The sequence below is a fragment of the Mastigoproctus giganteus genome, chromosome 7 (genome assembly GCF_048544385.1).
Source record: "Mastigoproctus giganteus isolate SK-2022 chromosome 7, ASM4854438v1, whole genome shotgun sequence".
NCBI lineage: Eukaryota > Metazoa > Arthropoda > Arachnida > Uropygi > Thelyphonidae > Mastigoproctus > Mastigoproctus giganteus.
Window position 1 is genome coordinate 214,220,218 of NC_143581.1, and position 10,133 is coordinate 214,230,350.

General features: G+C 34.5%; 1 protein-coding gene across 3 annotated transcripts in view; it reads right to left on the minus strand.

Moving 5' to 3' along the window:
• LOC150083662 (uncharacterized) overlaps positions 1-9,635 on the minus strand; it is a 396,332-nt gene extending 386,697 nt beyond the window's left edge. Inside the window, exon 1 of one of the 3 annotated variants that reach the window (XM_090378102.1) lies at positions 9,515-9,635. The gene's annotated coding sequence lies outside the window, so the exon portion shown is untranslated. Of the gene's footprint in view, positions 1-4,223; positions 4,336-9,091 lie in introns of those variants that run through there. The other 2 variants (XM_090378101.1, XM_090378103.1) reach the window with 2 other exon arrangements.
• Positions 9,636-10,133: the final 498 nt, after the last annotated feature.

A 10,133-nucleotide genomic window follows, 5' to 3' on the forward strand; every position in this document is an offset into this window, starting at 1 on the left:
GCCTTCGAGCTATGTGTCCTGCCCAAGACCATTTTAGTTCTTTAGTTTTGATAAGAATGTCCTTTACTTGAGTTTGCTGCCTAATCCATGTTTCTCTTCTTATCTAACAGTCTGATTCCCAATATAATTCGTTCCATTCTTTGCTGTGTAGTTCTCAGCTTCTCTTCCATTCTTTTGGTGAGTGCCCAAGTTTCACTTCCATAAGTCATGGTGGGGAGTATACATTGGTTCATTTCACGTTTCAGACAAACTGGGATATTGCTGTTCAGTATGTGACTATATTTCCTGAATGCTATCCATCCAAAATTTATTCTTCTCTTGACTTCCAGCCATTTATCATTATTACAGCTAATAACTTGTCCTAGATAAGTATATGACTCCACCTTTTCAATTACTGCTCCTTCAATCATTATTTCCCTTTCTGTGGCATATTTGTTCATCATTTCTTTTGTTTTAGCCATATTCATCATTAGTCCAAAATCCTTACTAAGTGTGCATAAATGATTAAGATTTTCTTCTAATTCTTTGGGATTGTGGCTTATGACCACAATGTCATCTGCAAATCATAAATGGTTTAGGTACTCTCCGTTCACATTGACTCCTTTCTGCGACCAGTCTAATCTTCTGAAAGCTTCCTCAAGGGCTGCAGTAATCAAGCAGTAATCTAATCAAGGAGGTAGCACTCTCATATATTTTCTTCAAAATCATAATATGTGGGTTATCTATGCCTCGTCTTTCCAGTGCCCGAAACATTGCCTTATGCTGTATGGAGTCAAATGCCTTTTCATAATCCACAAATGCCAGGCATAATGGTGTTTTATATTCATTTGCTTTCTCCATTAGCTGTGATATTATGTGAAGGTGATCCATATTTGAGAATCCTGTCCTAAAGCCAGCTTGCTTTTTCGGTTAGTAATGACCCTTGTGAACAAGCTAATTGGTCTATAATTTCCAATTTATCTCCTTTCTTATGCAGCAAAACTATGATTGCATTATTCCACTGCTTAGGCGTCACACTTTTTGAATGCACTTTGTGAAGAGCCTTGCCAATTTTTGTGTTATATCTCTTCCTCACAATTTTAACAACTCTACAGTAACTTCATCTTCCCCCGGGGCTTTCTGATTCTTCAATGCATGTTCTACCTCATCAGGAAGAATATCGGGTATGTCGTATGTGTTGCTACTTTGCAATCCATCTTCTCCACTGCTGGCATCATTCCCTCGCTCCTCGCTACTATAATTCTCTATAGTAGTCTTCTGCTATTTGAATCATGCCCTCTCTGCTGTTTATAAGTACACCATCGCTATTCTTCAGTTTCAGTATCATTTGTCTTTCTGTATTACTGCTCATGGCTGCTGATTTAAATCCTTTGTATTCCATTAATGCTTGTTCTACTTTTCTTGTGTTAAATCTTCTTATGTCCTCTCTGAGTCTCTTTCTAATGGCTTTGCATAACTCAGTATACTCAATTTTCTCCCTGTCAGTGTTTTTCTTGCTCTTCATTTGTCATTTTCGGTTTATCGTGACAAGTGTTTCTTGACTAATTTTTTCTTCTTTGGATTTCTTTTTCCCTATAGGTTTCTTGGGCTTTATCATTTTCAGAAAGTTGTAATATTCCTCGTCGATATCTTGGTCCTGAGCAGTCTGCAGAAGCTCAAACTTGTTCTTAAGACCTTTGTATTATTTACTCGAGTCAGTTTTTTCCTTCTCTTTCCTACATCTATATCAAGTGTACATCTTACCATTCTGTAATCACTTACAACATTTACCTTATTCAGGATGGTAACATCATTCACAATATATCTTCTGTTAGTGAGGATGAAGTAGACTTCATTAGTTGTTAATCCATTTGGACTCTTCCATGTCCACCCTTTTCTTGGAAAAAAGTGTTCATTACTGACACTCCTTGAGATTCTGCAAATTCCTTAAGTCTTTCACCAATTTCAAAATTTCCTATAGTTCCCCTTTCTGCGCTGTTTTGTCTTTTTCCAACCTTAGCATTGAAGTCCCCCATAATAATAGTGTAGTGGTTTTTCTGCTCATCTAGAAGACTCAATTTCGGTGTACATTTCTTCAACCTCCTCATCATCATGGCTCGATGTTGGTGCATAAATCATTATAACCTTTAGCTTGTACCTCTTAGAAATCTTGAGTATCAGTCTTGACACTCAAGACTGATACTCAAGAATCATGTTGTTTTTAAAATCTTTATGGACCAGAAACCCAACTCCACATTCACTCCTTTCACTGTTTCCATTGGTGTACAGCAGATTTCCACTTGATAAACTTAAGTGATTTATTTCTTCTTCTTCTTGTTTCAGTCAAACAAAATGATATTCCAATTTACATTTTCTAATTCCTTTTCCAGATCTAATATCCTGTCTTCACCAATGAGTGCTCTTACGTTATAACAGGCCAAGTTCAGTTTCCGTGCATGGCAGCCTGGTCGTACCCAGAGATTCTTAGCACCCTCTGCTTCTACTCTGATCCTCTCGCTGCTGTAAGAGGGGTGAGTGAAAGCTGCTGGGGACTGAGGCCCATTTTTTTGTCGTGCTGTCATATGCTGGAGGGTTTGGTCTTTTCCTCTTCACGCTGACCAGGCATCTTGAAGAGAACCACTCTATACATTCGTTGCCACCTAAGTGACGTAACAGGCTTACCATCGAGGTGTGCACGAGTGGATTTTAGGGAGGCAGGCCAACCGGACTTCTCCTAAATCTTCTGTAATAGAGAGATATTGGATCCATCAGTGTTTTAGGCCGAGTGTCTGATAACACACAGGATACCTGTTCCCCTCTGAGCCCCTGAAGTACCTACCACCAAATATGATGTCAGTTCTTCAGCCATTTGATCAAGGTATAATCCAGTGTTTTAAGAAACTATCAAAGAATGCTAAGTATTGAACAAAATTGTGCTATGTCGTGAAAAAAAAATTCAATGTGAAATCGGCATCCTGCAGACAATGTATTTATGTGTTTCTGCATGGGATAAAGCTGATGAAAAAGTGATCGCCAACTGCTTCAAACATGCTGGATTTACTATCTTGAATGATGCAATGTGTGAAATTTTACACGCTTCTTCCTCTATTAAGTGAGAAGAACTGATAATAGGGAAGAAATTTGAGTGTGTCATCACCTAAACTTACATGAAAACTTGAGCGTCAAAGATTACACAGAAGTGGATGTGGACACTGAATGTTTCAGGATATGCACGAATGATGAGGAACTCATTGCAGACATAATGGAGTCTGCTGAAATTTGTAGCGATGAAGATCAGGAACCTACTGTGGTTGAATGAGAAATTTCAGTGAAAGAGGCTCGTCAAAGATTAGAACTTGTACATTGATTTTTTTCAAGCACAGCCTAACTGAGAAAGTGGAATAACTGCTAGCATGCACCTTCATAATTGTCTTTTAAAACATGCACTATCGTTGAAACAGCGTGTTTTGACAGATTATTTGAAAGTATGAAACAATTCTCTTGTTAAGTCTTGATAGGTAGTGAAATTTACAATTGAATTGTAACCTTACTGCACTCTACAATCAATGCAAAATTTACAATCATAATGTTCTTGTTTAATACTGTAGTACATATAAATAAGATTATACTATATTGTATTGGCAGAATTATATTAAATGTTCAAGCTTTTACTTGTTTTTATGAACAATCCATATAACGCCCTTCCAATTTAAGACTGTTTTTTCTCATTCCCCTGGGGGGGGGGTCATTATATAGAGCTTCGACTGTATCACTATCGCTGAAGGCAACAAAATCAAACTTTTCTAACACATTTTGTCTAACATTCCATATCAGGGACTACAAAAAGGCATAAATGCTGAATTATGGGTTGTCTATCCAACAAATACTTAGAACACAAAAAAGATACTCTTAAGGTGATTGTTTTGTTTTGTGTGCAGTCAAACAAGCTGTGTGCATATGGACATACTAAATTATACTTTTCCAGAGGAATGTGGCAGCATTATCTTTCACCACAGCAATCACTGAACACCCCAGTTTTTAACCTTCAACTTCCTTCTCTGCTGAATCTGTCTGTTAGATTTCATTATTGTAAGGTTTCATAAAGGAAAGAGTAATCCACTACAACACCACTACAACAGTTAAAAGGAAGAACAGAAGTAACCACAGTAACCCAAAATGTTATTGCACACATGGCTACAGCTGAACAGAAATAATATAAAATAAAAATAAAAAAATGCACTTACCAGTAATCCACAATCTGTTCTCCCATAACAATCAATAAATATTTTAATCTGAAATACAAGAATTCTTTTGTGGAATGCCCACAATTTATCATTTGATGATATGCTATTACATGGTAAAACACCAAGGACTTCTGTTCACGTTTTGTACATCAAAACCACTATAGCCAGATAATGCACCGACTGCATTGAAATTTTTTTTGGACAATTCCCTATTATATGCAGAAAAAAAAATATATACATATACAGTCCTGATAAAATCACATCTTAACAACATTCTACTTCAAAGCAAAATGTGAATTATTATAATTAGGTCCATAAGATAAATTTTAATAATTATATAAATAAACATGTAACTGATAACATTGGCTACAAAACAATTATAAACACTTGAGATATTAAAACAATTAAAATTTATGCTAAAATTTAATCTAGTATTATAACCATGTTTGCTAAAAAGTATTTAAATGTACTTGTTTGGTTTCATTTAATTCTCATAGGTCAAGGAATAACTCATGGACAACCTAATATTCAAGCCAAGTTCCAGACAAGTAACAAATAAACTATTTTTTTTTTACCAATCTCAGCTTTGTAACATTAGTTGTTTCAGAATAAAAATGTTTTTCAAACATTTATTCTGAAACATTCTGCTGACTATATCATTCATCACAAATATTTGTGATGAATGGATAGTCATCAGAATCTAAGAAATCCAATAGTTAACTGAAAAGCAGGCAGTGTATTAATGTTAAGTACTACAAGTAACATTCAGATTTTTGATATAACCTGAAGTTTCATATTAATTGATTATTAACCCTTTACTATAGCCATGAGGTCTATAAAACCACAATGAAATTTTAAAGTGGTGATTCCCCCAATATAAGGTACAAGTGAGGCTGCTATATAGCATAGTACTGGCACCATAATTATGTTTTTGAGATAATCACACAGTCTCTCAAGACCACAGCTGTATTTTCATAAATAAACTGGTATGGTTTCTAGGTTGGGCAGATCCAAAAAAGGTTGATAAAGATTACTAAAAATTTCAGAGTTCTATGCACAAAATTTTGAATTCCAATATCAGTAGCATGGATAAAAAACACATTTTAAGGAAAGCTTTTCTTTGAGGGATGAATAAGTTCTTCCATTTGAAATGATAATCTAAACTAAAGAAAAAAAAACTATGGTGCATATATATTCTATACTTAGAAATGCTTAAGATAAACTAACTTGGCCACTATGGGAGGAGGGGGGGGCACCAAGTTCCTCTCTTTGAAATGGAATTTGAACCCAGTCCTCTACATATAGAACCGTTTTCAGAAAAGATGTTAAGAGGTGTTGGAGTAGGCCAATACAAAACTAGGAACATACCAGCAAAAGCAAATTACAATATAAAAACTTTTGTAAAAGAAAAGTATTTGAAGCCATTGACAAAACTGTAAACTATCCTCTGCTTATGCTTTTTTAAAAATCTTGTTTGTATGAGGGGGTTCAAAAAACATTTGCAGTCACTGAGAAGTAGTCATGATAGAGAGATGAAATTTTTCTTTTTGTTTGACAACAATCTTAGTAACCACGGGATCAATGGAGCCCTGAACCTACCTGAAGATCGAAACCAAAATTTGTGCAGTTACTATCTCTCTTTTTTTTTTATTTGCAGTGCTGAATGAAGTGAACTGTCACAATGGATAAAGTGGAATACAGATCAGTGATTTGGTTCCTCTTTCTGCAAAGGAAAAAAACCCCAAAACAATCCAAGAAGAAATATTGCTGTTTAGGTAGAAGACTGCCCAAGTGAGTGAGTGTTTTTGCACATTGGTATAAACAATTCAAATATGGAAGAACCTCTGTGCATGATAAAGAAATTCCAGGATGCCCAGCAACTGTTATAACAGAAGTGTGTTACAAAAATTGAGGCATTAATCCTCAATTTTTGGGTTATCGCTGCATTAGCATCAAAGAACTAGCTGCAGAACTCCAAATTAGTGTAAGGTCTGTGAAGAATATCATTCATCAACAGTTACACATGAGTAAAGTGTCTGATTATATATATATATATATATATATATATATATATATATATATATATATATATATATAGAGAGAGAGAGAGAGAGAGAGATTCCCCTTGCCAGAAGAAGGAAAGGGCACAATGTGCACATGAAAAACAAGTTTTTTTTTCACAGCTAGTCACTATGGATGAAACTTTAATCTATCACTATGATCCTGAAAATAAACAAAAGTCAAAACAACGGAAACATGCAGAATGACCATCCCCAAAAAAGTGCAACCAAGTGCTGGCAAGGTGATGCTATCAGTTTTTTAGGATCAGTTGGTACCTTCAAAAGGGCTGCACTATGCTCGCAAAGTATTATTCCAACCTGCTCATAAAACTACATGCTACTATAAAAGAAAGAAAAGAGATGGGGGAAAAGCTATCAAAAGGTGCATGTCTGCTCCTTGATAATGCCCCTGTGCATTCCTTGCACACTGCAATGAGATTTGTCCATGAATGTGCATTTGAAATACTGCTAAATCCTATTTATTCCGCAGACCTTGCACCCTCAGATTTCCTCCTCTTTTCTGGCTTGAAGTCCTTTGTGGAAAACACGTTGCTGCTAATGAGATGATTTCTGCTGCAGAATCATATTTTGAAGAACAGTCAGAGGACCTACAAAACTGGCCTGTGGAAGTGTATTGAGGGGTGGCAAATGTGTCATTTTGTCTGGTGACAATGTTGAAAAAGTGCAATTATTTGTTTCAAACTCTATCACAACTACTTCTGGTTGAATACAAATCGTTTTTAAAGCCACTCCCCTTGTAAATCACTTTATTCAATCAACCAAAGAGATATGTGGCTAAGGGTTAATTATAACACCTTTTCTTTTTTGTACAAAACTACCTCTTCCAATCACTTAAATTTAATAAAACAACTAAAAGATTGCAAAGCATTTAAAATATCCTGTATGGAAGTATGTACAGGTATTTTTACATGACAAAATGAACCAAACTGCTGGCTCATCTTGTTATTTAAAAACAAACGCACATAAGATTAGAAACTGCACAAGTCTTCAGAAGACTCATTTTTGGCTAATGCAAATCAATTTAGTAAGGTATATATGCCATTGTACATGCGCAACCATCCATGTTGGTGTATTTCTTACATAAAAATAAATAAATAAATTTTAATATTCTTCCAGTGTGATATTCACTTTCAATCTCCAGCATTACATTTTAATCGAAAAAGTTCAGCTGTAAAAATTGCTTATGGTATCACTAATAACGCTATAGTGCCACAGACTTTCAGCTTCTTTTTTTTTTTTTTTTTTTTTTTTTGGCTGCTTTTGATTGTACAGCTGGATGGGAAATATTACTTCTTGAATAAGAAAGACTTGCTTCTAATGTTTTTTTATCTTGTTATACAATATATTATAGAATTAAGAATAAAATTTTAGTTTCCCACTTTAAACTATTTCCCAAAAAAAACGGACTGGCAAACTAAAGACAATTGCATGCCTGCTATTGTTTTGGGTGTGTGTGTTTTTTGCATGGGGACTCCCTCTAGTGCAAGTTATATGGTGATCTGCAGCATGTGTTCCCACTTATCTTCACTGGCAGAAATTTTGCATTTAAATGTACTGGAATTGCTCAGCTTAATTAGTATCTTTGTACATAACTCCCAACATTTTTCATTTAATTTCTGATCACTGTGTATGTGTAAACAAAGCTATGAAAGGCAAACCATGTTCATTTATATCAATACAATGCTTTTCCCAAAAACACTGAAAGTAATTTATGTTTCTCTGAATTCTCATTGAATAATATGATATTCAAAATCAACTGTGTAAAACCAACAACTAAAATTACAGCCTGAATTTTCTCTAATCATGACTTTGAATGAGTCATTTTCTTCAAAATAAATTCTAATTACTTGCAGTATTTACACTACAATAAAACCTAATAACTTCAGCAATTGTAAAGGTGCTGTAACCTATTTATCATGGGTATACAGTGTAAGTAATTAGAATTAATCTTATGCAGTAGTGTTTTTTTTGGGTGTGAATACTATGCTTTTGTAGTATGTTGTTTTGTTTTTTTTATAAGCATTATGTTTAACAACCAGTCAACTACATTACAAAAATTACTTGTAATTAATTGTAAATTTAAAAATGAACTGTGATCTGTTTCTAAAACAGATCACAGTCACGATTTAATATCTGTCAACTAAACGAACTAAGGTTTCAAAAGTGAATATCATACTTTACGTCTACATGATTCTAGGAAATACCAGGATTATGTGAACTGTCGCACTTAATTATGATATGCAGAAGAAAAATAAATAAATACTCAGGTAGCCAACTTCCAATTAAAATGGAAGTTTATATTAAAATTATCCAAATGTGCAACGAAAACATCATCTCTTAAACCAAAAAATTGAATAACAAATCTGTTGGCATGAACAAAAATATTACTTAAAAAGCAATGAAAAGAAACAACTGTCAAGGTGAAAACAGTGAAAAGCTGAAATAAACTCAATACACAATGTTAAATTCGCCAACACAAGTTTAAAGAACTTTTATTTGTAATTTCGTTTCGGTAACAGCTCTAACGAGAAGCACCAGATGTACACTTGCCAACTTCAGTTTGGGCACCGTCCGAAAGTCAGCAACTGAAGCTAATAAGCCAAGGTGCGTCGGTCTCAAACGAATATTGAAAAAAAGATGCATCATACTTAACTACAAATTATATCAAAATGGCGGATAATGATCATAACCAGGCTTAACAACGCCGATGATTTACATTACAAGTACCAGCAATGGCCAGACATGCCGACACAAGACAGCTTAAAACCGCCGTGAAGTTTCACTTACCTTAGCTTATACGATTACTGCAACTCCACACAGCAGGCTTATCTTCATTATGTACTGTACGTCTCGTGTGAACTTTAAAATGCATTAATTTTTTTTTCACTACACTTTTCATTCCAAATCCAATTGCGTGACATTCGAGTATGTCGACGTTGCAAGCCACACTTTCACTCAACAACAGCAGACGGTACACATCGTCATAAGCCTAAAGCGCAAGAAACTAAGGGGGGGGGGGGAGGCAAAAGGCCACGAAAAATCTTGGTTATCACGTACTTTGTATCACTTTGTGTATTATTATAAGCCACTGCACACAATCCACATGTAGTCCAAAAGCACAAACCACAATTTTCTTCCACAGTGAAATTCAAACCTAAGCTGCGATTAGATTATTAAAAAAATACGCTATCATTAATATGATAAACTCACCGTAACAAAAGACTAGCATATAATTGTAAATATGGCCGCACACAAGGCAGTAGTCAGAACGCCGTCAGTTAGGAGAATTTACTTGATAAGACTGTCACAAGCAATGAGGCATCTTTATAAACTAAAGGCAATGAATATTTGCATACAATGCCAAAAAAATTTATAAAGATTTTTAAATATCAAAACTTACTGTCTAAAATTTATTAAAATTTTCAAAAATCATCAATTGATACTCCTAAATTCTCCTTCTTAATAGATCAACGTTTAACAAAGATAAATTGCTACACGTTATATGATTGGTCTATCCTCTTATAAAGCAATATCCGATTGGTTATTGCTAGTAAAGGCTTAGATTTGTTGTTTAATGAGTAATACTACTTTCGTGTCTCCCTCTCTTGGCAATTTTAACACTTAATGTCTCTGAACAATCGAAATAGCATTTAAGATTAGAAAAAATCGATGTTTATTAGAAACAACGTAAAAATAAATTATTCTTATGAAATCAAATAATGTGCGCATTTGAAGCAGTATTAAATGAGAAACAATAAAAGACATAAATTTAAAAGAACATGAAAACACGTTTAATTAAAAGAGCTTTAAAAAATACTGCAGTACTCCA